Source organism: Camelus dromedarius, chromosome X, assembly GCF_036321535.1.
Source record: "Camelus dromedarius isolate mCamDro1 chromosome X, mCamDro1.pat, whole genome shotgun sequence".
NCBI classification, from domain to species: Eukaryota; Metazoa; Chordata; class Mammalia; order Artiodactyla; family Camelidae; genus Camelus; species Camelus dromedarius.
In genome coordinates this window covers 58,190,495-58,206,530 of record NC_087472.1, presented here as the reverse complement: position 1 = coordinate 58,206,530, position 16,036 = coordinate 58,190,495, and the positions used below count along the sequence as shown (strand labels likewise).

The window sequence follows — 16,036 nt, the reverse complement described above, 5'->3', positions numbered from 1 at the left end:
TATAACATACAAAATATGTGTTAATTGACTGTTTATGTTATCGGTAAGGCTTCTGGTCAACAGTTGGCTATTAGCAGTTAGGTTTTTAGGGAGTTGAAAGTTATGTGCCAGTATTTGGCTGCGTGAGGGTTCAGGTGCCCCTAGTCCCCACGTTGTTCAAGGGTCAACTATTTATTTGATAATGAGAACTCTAGAAAGAGTAATTTGTAAAATCAAAAGGAATATTTAAATTATGCATTTAGGCATATAACTACTCTGTCTCTTTTTGCCTTCTCATTCACACACACACATTTATGCAATTATTCAGTTTTGCTAGTATATTATTAGTAGTTCTTTATATTATTGTTTTAAATTCAACACACTGTGGGCTAATAGATTTAATTGGTGGGGAAGAAGAACATGATTGGTGTAAATTTTAAAAGCATCTCATTATTTATTTAATATGGTATGCGGATTATAGCTTCATTAGGAAATTGAGTAACCTGGTTATTCTAATAGTTTTTCCAGTCCAGTTCCAGTTGAAAAGTTTGGACATTTATAGCAGACTTGTTGTAAGTAACAGCTTACCACATGCATAAGTAATGTGATTTGTAAACTCATTGAAAGATTGTGGAAGCTGAAGTAACACGATCATGTTACTATACAGAGTGGTATTTGGTCTTTTCCTTTCTCTAAGCATCTCAGCTTTGAGTGGTTCCTGAAGAATAATTAAATCACATTCCAGCAAATCTCTTCATCTTTGACATCCACCTGCACTACTGAGCTCTGTGGACCTGGTCTCATACTTGAGTCAGTTTCTGTAGAATCTTTATTAATTCTTTAAAAAAGGAAATTGAATATTAGCAAATCCACTCAAATGCCATGGAAGGTTGAGAAAAATATAAGTAGACTGAAATGCAAGCACAAATTGTACTGTAAAAAGACATGCATATTAATATCTATGAAATAACAGATAGATTCAAAAGACTGTGGAGGGGAACTGGGGAAAATACAATAATGCACCAAAAAAAGGTGTAAGGACAGTGATCTAAAAATATAAAGATTCACTTGCATGTGATTTGGTAATAAAGAAAGGACAACATTATTAAGAATGATTATGTTAAAAGGCTACCATTAAAAATAAATTTGAGAATTTTTTCTTATAGCAAAACAAAGTCATCAAATGATCAACTGTTACTACAATAGGCAGCAATAATAAATCATGGTGAGAGAAGAGAATCTTATTTCTATAGCTGCCATTAATATTCAAAAAGTCCAGTTTTCAAGGAAGATATACAAAATATTTTTTTAAAGTAAGAAAATAACATGAGAAAAAGAAATCAGTATGAACATGCTCGAGGAAGCACAGATGATGTATTTCTAGACAAAGACTATTATTTTAAATGTATTCAAGGAGCTAAAGGAAACTATTATCTAACAAACTAAAGTATGATAAAATATCTCACCAAATTGAGAATATCAATAAAAGGGTAGAAATTATAAATAGTAACTAAATAAGAATTTTAAACTTAAAATGTATGGTAACTCGGATTCCTTTTATTTCTTTTTCTTGTTTGATTGCTGTGGCTAGGACTCCCAATACTACACTGAATAAAAGTGGTGAGAGTGGCCATCCTTGTCCTGTTCTTGATCTTAGAGGAAATGATTTCAGCTTTTTATTGTTGAATATGATGTCAGCTATGGTTTTGTCATTTATGGCCTTTATTATGTTCAGGGATGTTTTTTCTGTGCCCACTTTCTGGAGAGTTTTTTTTTTTCTTTTTTTTTTATCATAAATGGATGTTGGGTTTTGTCAAAAGCTTTTTCTGCATCTATTGAGGTGATTATAGGGTTTTTCTTCTTCAATATGTTAATGTGTATCACTCTGTGAATATTGAAAAATCCTTTCATGCCTCAGATAAATCCCACTTGATCACAGTGCATGATCTTTTAATACATTGTTGGATTCAGGTTACTAAAATTTGTTGAGACTTTTTGCATCTATGTACATCAGTGACATTGGCCTGTAATTACCCTTTTTGTGATAACTGTCTGGTCTTGGTATCAGGGTGATTCTGGCCTCCTAGAATGAGTTCAGAAGCATTCCTTCCTCTGCAGTTTTTTGGAATATGTGAGAAGGATAAGTGATAACACTTTAAATATTTGGTAGAATTCACCTGTGGAGCCATCTGGTCCTGGACTTTTGTTTGTTGGAAGTTTGTTAATTACTAATTCAATTTCATTACTGATAATTGGTCTGTTCATATTTTGTATTTCTTCCTGGTTCAGTCTTGGGAGATTGTACATTTCTAAGAATTTGTACATTTTTTCTACATTGTCCATTTTATTGACATGTAGTTGTTTGTAGTAGTCTCTTATGATCCTTTATACTTCTGTACTGTCAGTTGTAACTTCTCCTTTTTCATTTCTGATTTTATTGATTTGGGACCTCTCCCCTTTTTTTCTCAATGAGTCTGGCTAAAGGTTTATCAATTTTGTTTATCTGTTCAAAGAACCAACTTTTAGTTTCATTGATCTTTTCTATTTTTTTTTTTTTAGTCTCTGTTTTATTTATTTCTGCTCTGATATTTATGATTTCTTCCCTTCTACTAACTTTGGGTTTTGTTTGTTCTTCTTTCTCTAGTTACTTTAGGTGTAAGGTTAGCTTGTTTATTTGAGGTTTTTCTTGTTTACTGAGGTAAGCTTGTATCTCTATAAACTTCCCTCATAGAACTGCTTTTGCCACATCCCACAGGTTTTGGATCATTGTTTTCATTTTCACTTGTTTCTGGTTTTTTTTTTTATCTTTTATCTCTTCAATGATCCATTGGTTTAGTAGCATATTGTTTAACCTCAAAGTGTTTTTGTTTTCTCTGTCTTTTTTTTTTTTTTTTTTTTTTTTACTTGCAGTTGATTTCTAGTCTTACAGTGCTGTGATTGAAAAGGATGCTTGATATGATTTCAATTTTCTTAAATTTATCAAGGCATGTTTTGTGGTCAAACATGTGATCTATCCTGGAGAATGTTCCATATGTACTTGAAAAGAATGTGTATTCTGCTGCTTTCATATGGAATGCTTTCTATATATCAATTAAGTCCAACTGGTGTTGGACTAATGTGTCCAAATAATGCGTCTACTGGTTTAATGTGTCACTTAAGGCCAGTGTTTTCTTATTGATTTTCTATCTGGATAATCTGTCCATTGATGTAATTGGGATGTTAAAGTCCCCTACTATTATTGTGTTACTATCAATTTCTCCTTTTATTTCTGTTAATATTTGCCTTATATATTTCAGCACTTCTATGTTGGGTGTGAATATATTTACAGTTGTTATATCTTATTCTTGGATTGATCCCTTGATCATTATGTAGTCTCTTTATTTGTCTCTTTTAACACCCTTTATTTTAAAGCCTATTTTGTCTGATATAAATATTACTACTACAGTTTTCTTTTGAGTTCCATTTGCATGGAATACCTTTTTCCATCCACTCACTTTCAGTCTGTGTGTGTCTTTAGATTTGATGTGAGTCTCTTGTAGGCAGCATATATATAGGATTTTGGGGAGTTTTCCAGTATCTGCTCAGCCACTCTGTGTGTTTTGATTGCAGAATTTAGTCCATTTACATTTAAGGTAGTTATTGATATGTATGTTCTTATTGCCATTTTGTTCATTGTTTTGGAGTTGTTTTTGTAGGTCTATTCTGTTCCTTCCTTCTTCTCTTGTTCTCTTGTGATTGATGACTACTTTAGTGTTCTGTTTGGATTCGTTTTTCTCTTTTTTGTGTGTGTATCTATTATAGATTTTTAGTTTATGGTTACCATGAGATATATATAAAAAATTGTTTTAAGTTGCTGATCTCTTAATTTCAAATACACTTTTGAAATCGTGCCTTTGTACACTCCTCCCCTCACAATGACTGTTTTTGATATATCATATTTTACATCTAATTGTTTTGTGTATCCCTTAACTGCTTATTGTGGATATAGATGATTTTACTACTTTTGTCTTTTAACATTCTAATTACCTTTATGCATGGATGATTTCCTACCTTTATTATATGTTTGCCTTTACCAATGAGCTTTTTCATTTCATAATTTTCTAAAAGGAATCTGAATTGAAAAGGAAGAAGTAGAACTGTCACTGTTTGCAGATGACATGATACTATACATAGAAAATCCTAAAGATGCCACTAGAAAACTCCTAGAGCTCATCAGTGAATTCAGTAAAGTTGCACAATACAAAACTAATATACAAAATCTGTTGCACTTCTATACACCAACAACTATCAGAATGAGAAATCAAAGAAGCAATTTCATTTGCCATTGCATTAAAAAGAAAAAAAATCCTAGGAGTAAACCTACCTAAGGAGGTAAAAGGCTTGTACTCAGAAAACTATAAGACACTGATGAAAGAAATTGAAGACAACACAATCAGATGGAAAGATATACTGTGTTCTTGGATTGGAAAAATTAATATTGTTTAAATGACCATACTACCCAAGACAGTCTACAGATTCAGTGCAATCCCTGTCAAAATACCAATGGCATTTTTTCACAGAACTAGAACAAATAATTTAAAAATTTGTATGGAAACACAAAAGACCCCAAATAGCCAAGACAATCTTCTGACAGAAGAATGGAGCAATGGATTCAAAATGCTGTTTGACTTCAGTCTATACTATAAAGCTACAGTATTCAAAACTGTGTGGTACTGGCACTAAAACAGACACATAGATCAATGGGACAGAATAGAGAGCCCCAAAATAAACCCATGCACTTACAGTCAATTAATCTATGACAAAAGAGGCAAGAATATGCAATGGAGAAAAGATAGTTTCTTCGATAAGTGGTGCTGGGATAACTGGACAGCTGCATGTAAAAGAATGAGAGTAGAACATTCTCTGATAGTCTATACAAAGTGAGACTGGAAACAATAAAATACCTAGAAGGAAACATAGGACACTCTTTGATGTAAATAGTAGCAATATTTCGGGGGGATATGTCTCCTAAAACAAAGGAAATAAAAGCAAAAGTAAACAAGTGGGACCTAATTAAAAGCTTTTCCACAGCAAAGGAAACCACTGACAAAATGAAAAGACAACCTACTGAGTGGGAGAATATACTTGCAAATGATATGACCTATAAGGGGTTAATATTCAAAATGTATAAACAGCTCATACAACTCAACATAAAAGAACCAACCTAATTTTATAATGGGCAGAACAACTGAATAGATGCTCAATACTTCTAATCATCAGGGAAATGCAGATCAAAGCCACAATGGGATGTCACCTCACATCTGTGAATGGCTATCACCATAAAGAACACAAATAACAAATGTTGGCAAGGATGTGGAGAAAAGAAAACCTCACATACTGTTGGTGGGAATGTAAGTTCATGTAGCCACTGTGGAAAATAGTACAGAGGTTTCTCAAAAAACTGAAAAGAGAGCTACTATATTTTCCAGTAACTCCACTCCTTGGTATGTGTTCAAAAAAAAAACAAAAACACTAACTCAGAAAGATATATGCACACCAATATTTATAGCAACATTATTTATAATTGCCATAATATGAAAGCAACCTAAGTGTCCATCAATGGATGAATGGATAAAGAAGATGTGATATACATATATATATATACACACACATACACATACATACACACACACATACACACACACACACACAATGGAATACTCAGACTTAAAGAAGAATGACATTTTGCCATTTGCAACAACACATATGGACTTTGAGGGTATTATGCTAAGTGAGATAGAGAAGGACAAATACTGTATGATATCACTTATATGTGAAAGGTAAATAAGAAAACAGTCTAGGAGAAGGTGCCAAGGCGGCAGAGTAGAGAGACTCACAACTTGCCCCCTTTCACAAATACAAGAATTACATCTATAAACCCACTGAATTGCACAAAACACCTGCTGAACCCTGGCAGATTGTCACTTGCTTCGAAATACAGGAGGATTGTCACAAAATCCAGTGAGAGAAAAAAAGAAAAAAAATTGGTGCAGGATCAGTCCTGCAGGGAGGGAGCAGCAAAGGAAGAAAGGCACCCTAATGCTAAGACACCCCCTCTCTTCTGGGAGGTCAGTGGGGACAGGAGTGGCGCTTCCGAGGCTTGGAGAAGAAAGTGGCAGCTGCTTGACAGAACTAAGATAAACTGGCATGGATGGTCCCTGTGATTCCCCAGCCCTAGATGCATGCTGCCAGGGACAAGCTGTGACTGGCTGCTGGAGATGACAAGCCCGGGGAGAGTGCTGGGGCCCACTGCACAGAGGCAGCTTCAGGGGACTGGAGGGCAGTGTGAGCTCTGGCTGGGGATGTGTGCAGAACAGTACAGCTGGGACCCCCATAAAAAGCACCAGTACTGGTATGCATGTGGGGGAGGGGCACGATGTAGCCGGGCCATATCCTCTGTCTCCGCTTGGCTCCATTGTTGGTGTGTTCTTGTGAGAAGAGAGATGGGGCTCAGTCATAGCCGTCACTGCTGCATGAGGCAGGGCTGAAAGCTGAATCCATACCCAGTGGCCCTGCAGCATCACAGGCGGGACTGAGATTTGTTTACAGCCCCAAGCAGAGAGGGTGGATTTGCTCTCTCTGGACCCTTTGTGGACCCATGCCTCTGGGACAGACAGGCAGTGAGCAGAGTTCTGTTGCATGGCAGGGGTCAGTACATGTATTTACAACAGGCCGATGAACCATACTGTACAGCACATGGAAGTGGGGCTGAAGTCTGCACTGACCCTATGGTGCACTACAGACTGAGGTGTATGACTGAACGCTCATTACAGCGGGCTCTACTACCTGACATTGGCAGATCTGCACTGGTGGTTCCTGGGGTCCAGAACCTGGGGGACACCAGAGTGGGGGACAACACATTCCTGTAGCTGAGGTAGGACAAATTTAGCATTAACAAAGAGTACTTCCTAAGCCCACATAACAAGTGACAGACAATGCCACAGAGAGCACTTCTCAGTGGACATCTCTTGCCAACTCTTCTTTCTAGCTGAAGCACTCCAACCCTGCCTACTACACACCACAGCTCAGAAATGGGTCTAGAAGCCCCTATTCCAGCAACAAGAGAGCAGACCAGGCCCCTGTCAAGGCTGTGACAACCACAGAACAAAAAAGGAGGCCCTGCTCAACAACAACAACCAGAGCAGGCTCTGATAACCACAGCACCAACCACACCCCCCATCAAAGGGATAATATCCAACACACATGGAAGAAAGATGTGGCAGCCACCCATAATAAGAACAGCCCTTGCAAGAAAACTATTAGATGCACACAGTCTACACAGGAAAACTCCCACTTTAAATAAAAACAAACAAACAAAAAATAAACCAGGCCTTCAAGACCACAGTAGATAACTGATATTCCTAAATTCATAGAGCCAGAAAATATAAGTAAAATGAAGAAGCAGAGGAACCACTCCCAATTAAAAGAACTAGAGAAGTCCCCTAAAAGAATGAACAATGAGATATACCCTAACAACCTACTAGATCATGACTTCAAAAAGAGGGTGATAAAAGCACTGAAGGAAATAAGAGAAACTGTGCATATAAACAGAGAATACAACAAAAAGGAAATAGAAACTATAAAGAGGACCCAATGAAAAACAGAAAACTCAATGACTAAGATAATAGCCAAGCTAAAGGCAATCAAAAGCAGACCAGATAATGCAGAGGAATGAATAAATAACTTAGAAGACAGGATAACAGAAGTCACCCAATCAAAACAGTAGACAGAAAAGCAAGTAAAAACCAATGCAAGCAATGTAAGGGACCAATGGGATAATATAAAGCATGCCAACCTACACATAATAGGGGTCCCAGAAGGAGAAGAAAGAGAAAAGGGGATTGAAAAGGTATATTAAGAAATCATGACTGAAAACTTGCCAAACCTAAAGAAGGAAACAGATATCTAAGTACAGGAAGCACAGAGGGTCCCAAACAAAAAGAACCCTAACAGACCTACATCCAGACATATTATAATTAAGAGGGCCAAATTAAAGATAAAGAAATGATTCTAAAGGCAGCAAGAGAAAAACAAAGAGTTAGTTACAAGGGAACCCCCATAAGGCTTTCAGCTGATTTCTCTACACAAACACTGCAGGCCAGAAGGGACTGGCAAGATATTTTCAATGAGAAAAAGCTGCAACCTAGGATACTTTATCTGGCAAGACTATCTTTTAGAGTAGAAGAGGAGAGAAAGAATTTCACAGACAAGCAAAAAGTAAAAGAGTTTAGCGATACTAAATCTGTGGTAAAAGAAATATTGAAAGGTCTACTCTAAATAGAAAAGAAGCAGAAATCTATAGAAACAAGAAAACCATAAGTGGAAGTGTGATAACTACAATGAGTTGCAAGAGAATAAACATGAAGATGTAAAAAAAAGAAAAAAAAAGACATCAAAGTCATAAAAGGTCAGAGAGGGAAGCAAGAAAATATAGGTTTTTTCCCCTTTTCTTTTTTTATTCTTTTTCTTTTTTTTTTCTTTCCTTCATTCTTTTTAGGATTTGTTTGAGCCTACATGACTACCAGTCTAAAGGAAAAAGATATAGTAAGGGGTTAACATACTTGAAAAACAAGATAACCACAAATCAAAAGCATACAATAGAGTCACAAAAACCAAAAAGAAACCAAGCTAATACAAAAGAAATTTATCAAACCAGAAAAATACCATATGATATCATGTATATGTGGAATCTTTAAAAAAATGAACTTATTTACAAGACAGAAACAGAGTAACAGACATAGAAAACAAACTTATGGTTACTGGGAGTGGGGAAGGAGGTGGCAAGGGATAAATTGGGAGTTTGAGATTTGCAGATTCTAACTAATATATATATATATATATATAAAATAGATAAACAACAAGTTCATACTGTATAGCACAGGGAACTATATTCAATATCTTGTAGTAACCTATGGTGAAAAAAGAATATGAAAATGAATATATGTATGTTCATGTATGACTGAAGCATCGTGCTGTACACCAGAAATTGACACATTGTTAAGTGACTGTATTTCAATAAAAATATACATATACAAAAAAGGAAACAAAACTCTTTCAAAAATATTAAATAGAAGGGAACATTTCTCAACTCATTGTATGAGGCCAGCATCACTCTGATACAAAGCCAAATAAAGACATCACAAGAAAGAAAATTATAGATCAATATCCCTTATGAATATAGATGCAAAAGTCCTTAACGAAATATTACCAACCAAATCCAGTAGCATATTAAATTAATTATTCACCATGACCAAGTGGAATACAAAAGTAGGTCAACATAAGAAAATCAATGCATTAACATCAACATTAATAGAGCAAAGGGCACAAAACCTCTCATGGTCATCTCAATTGATGCAGGAAAGGCATTTGACAAAACCCAACATCCTTTCATGATAAAGACTCTGAAAACTAGGACTAGAGGGAAAATTTCTCAACACGATAAAGGACATTTATTAAAAACCCACAGTTAACATCATACTCAATGGTGAAAAACTGCAAACTTTACCCCCTAAGATCACTAACTAGGCAAAGATACCCACTTTCATCATTTTCCATTCATGTTTTAATGGAAGTACTAATCATACCAATTAGACAAAGGGAAAAAAGGGCATCAAATTGAAAATGAAGGGGTAAAGTTACCTCTATTCACAGATTATATGATCCAATTTTTAGAAAATCCAAAAGAATCTACAAGAAAGTTACTAGAACTGAGTTCATAGTTACAGGGGACAAAACAAAACAAAACAAAACAAAACAGTTGTATTTCTGTACACCAGGAACAAACAATCCAAAATGAAGTTAGGGATGCAATTCCATTTATAATAACATCTAAAAAATTAAATCCATGGAGAGAAAGGAAAGCATGAGGAGCTGCCACCTCCACTGCCATCACCAGCACAGCTGTGCCAGAGCCAATGGGAGAGCCAGGCCACCACCCCACTACTGCTTCTTCCTGCCACCTTCTTCCATGTCCTTGGAATCCTTCCAACAGCTTGCTAAAACATGGTGGATTAGTATGAAGTTCTAGGCATGCAGAGACATTCCTCAGCCAAGGATATTTAAAAGGCATATCAGAAACTGGCACTGGTATGTAAACCAGATCGAAATCTTGAGAATAAAGAAGAGTAGAGAAAATTAAAACAAGTAGCTGAAGCATATGAGATGTTATCAGATGCTAAAGAGGGGGACACCTATGATAAATATGCCAAAGAAAATTAAATGGTAGAGGTGGAAATCATTTTGACAATCCATTTGAATTTGGCTTCACATTCCATAACCCAAATGCTGTATTCAGGGAATTTTTTGGTGGAAGAGACCTGTTTCCATTCAGCCTCTTTGAAGACCCATTTGAGGACTTTTTTTGGAATCAAAGGGGCAAAGGGGCTCCATGGGAACAGGCATCAGGGCACAGGGTGGTTTTTCTCTGCCCTTAGTGGATTTTGACCTTTTGGATGAAAGGTCTCCTTCTTTTTATACAAGATGTATGTTCTCCAGTTCACTAGGTCATGGGGGCCTCACTTCATTCTCTTCCATGTCATTTGGTGGTAGTGGGATGGGCAACTTCAAATCTATATTAACTTCTACTAAAATAGTTAATAGCAGAAAAGTCACCACAAAAAGAATTGTCATGAATGGTGAAGAAAGAGTAGAAGTTGAAAAAGATGACTAGTTAAAGTCCTTAACAATGAAATGGCAAGGAGCAGCTGCTATACTTGATAATGAATAATTGCGTGCATTTAACAGAAATGTTAAACTATAAACATTTGAGGATTAATAGGAACATTTGTTGAAGATTTAAAATGAACTCAACTTTCAGTATAACTGTACCTAAAGTATTTATAAACAGTTCATTGAAGCCCTATTTGTCATAGACTTTTGAGTTTATTGTTGGTACTGCATAATAGTTTCATATTTTTTGCCTTTAAAATTGTTGTAAATCTGTATATGCACTCTGCTTTTTTTTATTAAATGTAATCTAAGGTGGCCATGACTCTTTTGTGAACTAATACCAAGACAGACCTTTTCCATTGTGTTTGAAACATTAGCCAAGTAGTGTCAGTCTTCTGTGAAGTCAACATTGCCAGAATTAATCTTCCACAGAAAATAATTTCAAATTTTTTAGTATTTAGTAGTTAAAATATTAATGCATCAATGGTGATACATTTCTGTTTTAATATAAATTGAGTATGTTTTCTAGTTGTGCATAAATGCTGGAAACGTACTACATTTTAACAATTGTTTAAAAGTACAATGCTAAGCTTAGGTTTAAAAAAGTAAAGCCGGTAAACTGAGTCTTTGTCATTTGCTGTAAGAAAAGGTAAAAAAGAAATACGTATATATTTGGTGCATTCTTACCTGGGTGGGACCTGTAAAAATAAATCAATTAAATTAACTTTAAAATTAAATTCTCAGCAATGAATCTAGCCAAGTAGGCAAGAGGCTTGTGCACTGAAAACTACAAAATGTTTTGCTGAAAGAAATTAAACAAGACTTAAATAAACGCAAAGACATTTTGTGTTCATGGATTGGGAAACAATATTAAGATGCGAATGCCACACAAAATGATCTACAGATTCAATGCAATCCTTATCAGAATTTCAATGACTTTTTTTGGTAGAAATAGAAAAACCCATCCTAAAATTCCTATGGAGTCTCTAGAAACCCATATTAGCCAAAACAATCTTGAAAGAGATGAATAAATTTGGAGGACTTTTGATTCCAAACTTCAAAACTTACTACAAAGCTACAGGAGGTAAAACAGTTTGGTACTGATATTAAGGGCACACATATAGATCAATGGAATAGGACACAAAGCCCAGAAATAAACTCTTATATGTATGATTGATTCATTTTTGACAAAGGTTCCAAGACCACTTAGCAGGGAAAGGACAGTCTTTTCACAAATGCTACTTGGAAAGCTGCATATCCAAATATAGAAGAATGAAATTTGACCCTTGTCAGCCAAGGGAGGCTGATGTGGGGTTCTAGGAGGTGAGCGGCCCAAACAAAAAAATGCATGAGGAGTTGCCATACTGCCGGACAGACTTCAGCCAGAGACACCATGGGGTTAACAACACTTTATTGCCACAGGAAGGTGTGCACCTATGATGCACCTGTCCTGCTTTTATCTGTTTTCCTGTCAGCACATGTGCAGTCTGAGTTTCTTTGTTCATTAGGCTTACAGAGTATCTCTAGCACATGCGTACTTCTATTTTCTTTGTTCTAAATCTTATATAATTGACACATGCGTGGAGCAATTATTTACTGCATACTACAAATATGCTCTGTAGTTGTGGCCTTGGGTGCCACAGCCTTAACTTATCTCAAGGCTCTGGCCATGGCCTTGGGTCCCACGGCCTTAACTTGTCTCAAGGCCAGCTGACAACCCTTATATTGTTTTTGGTCAGTATAGAATGATTCACATTTTAAGGATTATATAAATTAAATCATACAGAATAGATTCATTTTTGTTTGGCTTTTTTCATTCACAACAGTTTTTTGAGTTTCATACATGTTGCATGTATCAGTATGGATATAACTGTTGGGTTTTTGCTATTTAACTTTGTTAATTTTCTCATGAATACACACAAGAGGTAATCTAATGCAGAATCAAGTTTCTTTTTTTTTTTTTTGAAAATTTTTAACATTTTTTATTGATTTATAATCATTTTACAATGTTGTGAGTCAGGTTTCTTATTAATTATCTTACAGTAAATAATAAGTGAGTAGCCTTCTCTTTCCCCATATCCTGCCCCTGGAGTGACATGATGAAGTCCAGTGTAGCTGGACACTCCATAGAGCAGGAGACTGAGAACAGTGTATTTTCTCCTTTTATATACAGGAGAGAAACAGCCATCTACATCCATCCAAAAAGGACAGGAAAAGAAAACTTTTGCTTCTTGAGGTGGAGTGGTAGGGATCCTGAGTTCTCACATAACTTTTTGGTATGTACATGTCTTCCAAAAGCCAACTAAATGTCTCTGACTTTCATAACCTAGTGATCCTTCCGTAGTCTGAGATTCATACCCTTAGAAAGGTAAATACTTATCAAAGTAATGCTCCAGGCTTCCCAATTTTTTCCAAGTCATCCTCCACTGCCACTAAGACTTTTTGTTCAGAAGAGTTCAGTACAAGAGAGACAAAAGACTTTTCAGAGAAAAGCTTTTTCATATAAATTAAACAGAGTTAAGTCTGAATCTTGTAAGCCACTTTTCAGCTCATCAGACTTGGGGTCATTGTTAGGAGAAAGAAAGATCCAGCATGCTCGGCAAAATCCAAGGTATTCAAAATATTTCAAATTTTACTTATATCATCCACATCCCTTTCATTCACAATGGTGCGTTGCACTCATGCTCCTGTGCTCTGGACTCTTGTCACTTGGTAGCAAGGTAAGGACTGGATTTTAATTCTTTTTGAGTACTTGCTTGATTTCTGGTTCCAGCTTCTGTTGACTTAATGGTTTGACAATTTGGTGATTTCTGTAAATGGATTGATGGTTCATAAAGGTCTTGTCTCTGTTGGGTAAAAGACAACAGAAAATCTCATTAAGCTTGCTTGTCTATTTCAAGTTTAAATTAATTAATAATTCATTTCCACATGATATCATTCATATGTGGGATCTAAAAAGGAAAAAAAAGAGGACACTAATAAACTCATCTACAAAACAGAAACAGATTTGCAGACATAGTAAACAATCCTATGGTTACTGGGGGAAAGGGGGTAAATTTGGGAGTTTGAGATTTGCAAATGTTAGCCTTTATATATAAAAATAGATAAAAAACAAATTTCTTCTGTATAGCACAGGGAACTATATTCAATATCTTGTAATAACCTTTAATGAAAAAGAATATGAAATGGGGAGGGTATAGCTCAAGTAGTAGAGCACATGATTAGCATGCACAAGGTCCTGAGTTCAATCCCCATTACTTCCTCTAAAAATAAACAAACAAACAAACCTAACTCCCCCCTCAAAAAAAGAAGGAAAAAAGTAAAAAGAATATGAAAATGAATATATGTATGTATATGCATGACTGGGACATTGTGCTGTACACCAGAAATTGATACACTAACTGACTATACTTCAATTTAAAAAAAAAGCTATATCTGTACACCCACATAAATTGCAGCATTATTCATAATAGCCAACATATAGAAACAACCTAAGTGTCTGTCAGTGGATAGAGAATATGTGGTATATATTCAGCCATGTGAAAGAAGGAAATCCTGCCACTTGTGACAACATGGATGGACCTTGAGAGCATTATGTTAAGTAAGACTAAGTCAGACACAGAAAAACAAATACTGCATGATATCACTTATATGTGGATTTTAAAAAAAGAACAATTTGTAAAAACAGAGTACAGTGGTGCTTACCAGGGACTGGGAGGCAGGAATTGGGGAGAAGAGTACAAAATTATGAGTAGATAAATGAGTTCTGGAGATTTAATGTACCCAGTAATTATAGTCAACAATACTGCATTATAAACTACAAAGTTACTAAGAGACTAAATCTTAACTGTTCTCAACACAAAAAAGAGATGATAATTATGAGACATAATAAAGGTGTCAGCTAAGTATGTGGTAGTCAATCATATTGCAGTACATAAATGTATCAAACCAATATGTTGTACATCTCAAACTTACACAATATTATATAATATAGCATTATATTAGTTATTAGTTATATTAGGATGTATATAACTCTATCGTGAATACAGGGACAAAAATAAATATTTATTACACTATATATACTGCATGTATTATACATTTATATATACAGATATATATGCTTAATGAAAATGTTCATTTTTGCTACTTTATATGATGTACTGGAAAGATGGCTTATGGATACAGAATATTGTGGAAGATTAATGGAAAGGGAATTTTATTTGTCAAAGTTGGCTAACATTTGATAGCTTTATTTAAAATATTTTCCAAAAAAATTTTAGCATAAAATAGTATACTAATGCAAATCTAGAATTTTTTCTGCTAAAACAACACAATTTTCTTGAAGTATTGGCCAACTTTCTTTTAACTTACATTTTAAAAATTGAGGTGATGCTCACATAACATAAAATTAAACATTTTACAGTGAAAATTTTAGTGTAATTTAGTTCATTTATAATGTTATGCAACCGTTACCACTATGAAGTTCCAGAACATTGTCATTAACACAAAAGAAGACCTTTTTGTCACACCCCATTGTCATCTCCCCTCAACTCTTGGCAACCACTAATCGTCTTTCTGTATTATGAATTTGCCTTTTCTGGATATTTTATATAAATGGAATCATGTAATATGTAGCCTTTTGTGCTTAGCTTCTACTTAGAATAAAGTTTTCAAGGTTTATCTATGTTGTGTATCACAAATTCCTTTTCATGGGTGAATATTCTTTATAGCTGAATGTGGATATGCCACATATTTTTACCATTCATCTGTGGATGACATTTGTGATGTTTTCACCTTTAGCTATTGTAAGTAGTGCTCCTATGAACATTTATGTACAAGTTTTTTTTTGAACACATGTTTCAATTCTTTTGGCAGATATCTAGGAGTGGAATTGCTGAGTCATGGACTAATTCTATGTTTAACTTTAGAGGAAACACGAACTGTTTTCCACAGTGACTGAACCATTTTACATTCCCACCAGCATTGTACAAGGGTTCCAATTTCTCTTCATTCTTGCTAACACATTATTTTTCACATTTTTTCTCTATATTGCTGTCTTGTGTGCCTGAACTGGTATCTCATTGTGATTTTGATTTGCATTTCCCTAAGGATTAGGCTGTTGAGCACCTTTTCTTGTGCTTTTTAAGCATTTGTGTATCTTCTCTGGAGAAATATCTGTTCAAGCCCTGTGCCCATTTAAAACATTGGGCTGTTCCTCTTTTTGTTGTTGAGTTTTGAGAGTTTTAATATACTCTGGACACTAGATCTGTATATGCTATATGATTGCAAATATTTTTCTCCCATTCTGTGAAGCATCTTTTCACTCTATTAATAATGATCTCTGATGCAG

The 16,036-nt window shown here is 35.2% G+C and overlaps 1 pseudogene; it reads left to right on the top strand.

Annotated features, from left to right (window-relative positions):
* The first annotated feature begins 9,804 nt into the window (after positions 1-9,804).
* LOC105090686 (dnaJ homolog subfamily B member 6-like) lies at positions 9,805-10,744 on the top strand (annotated as a pseudogene).
* The last annotated feature ends 5,292 nt before the right edge of the window (positions 10,745-16,036 follow it).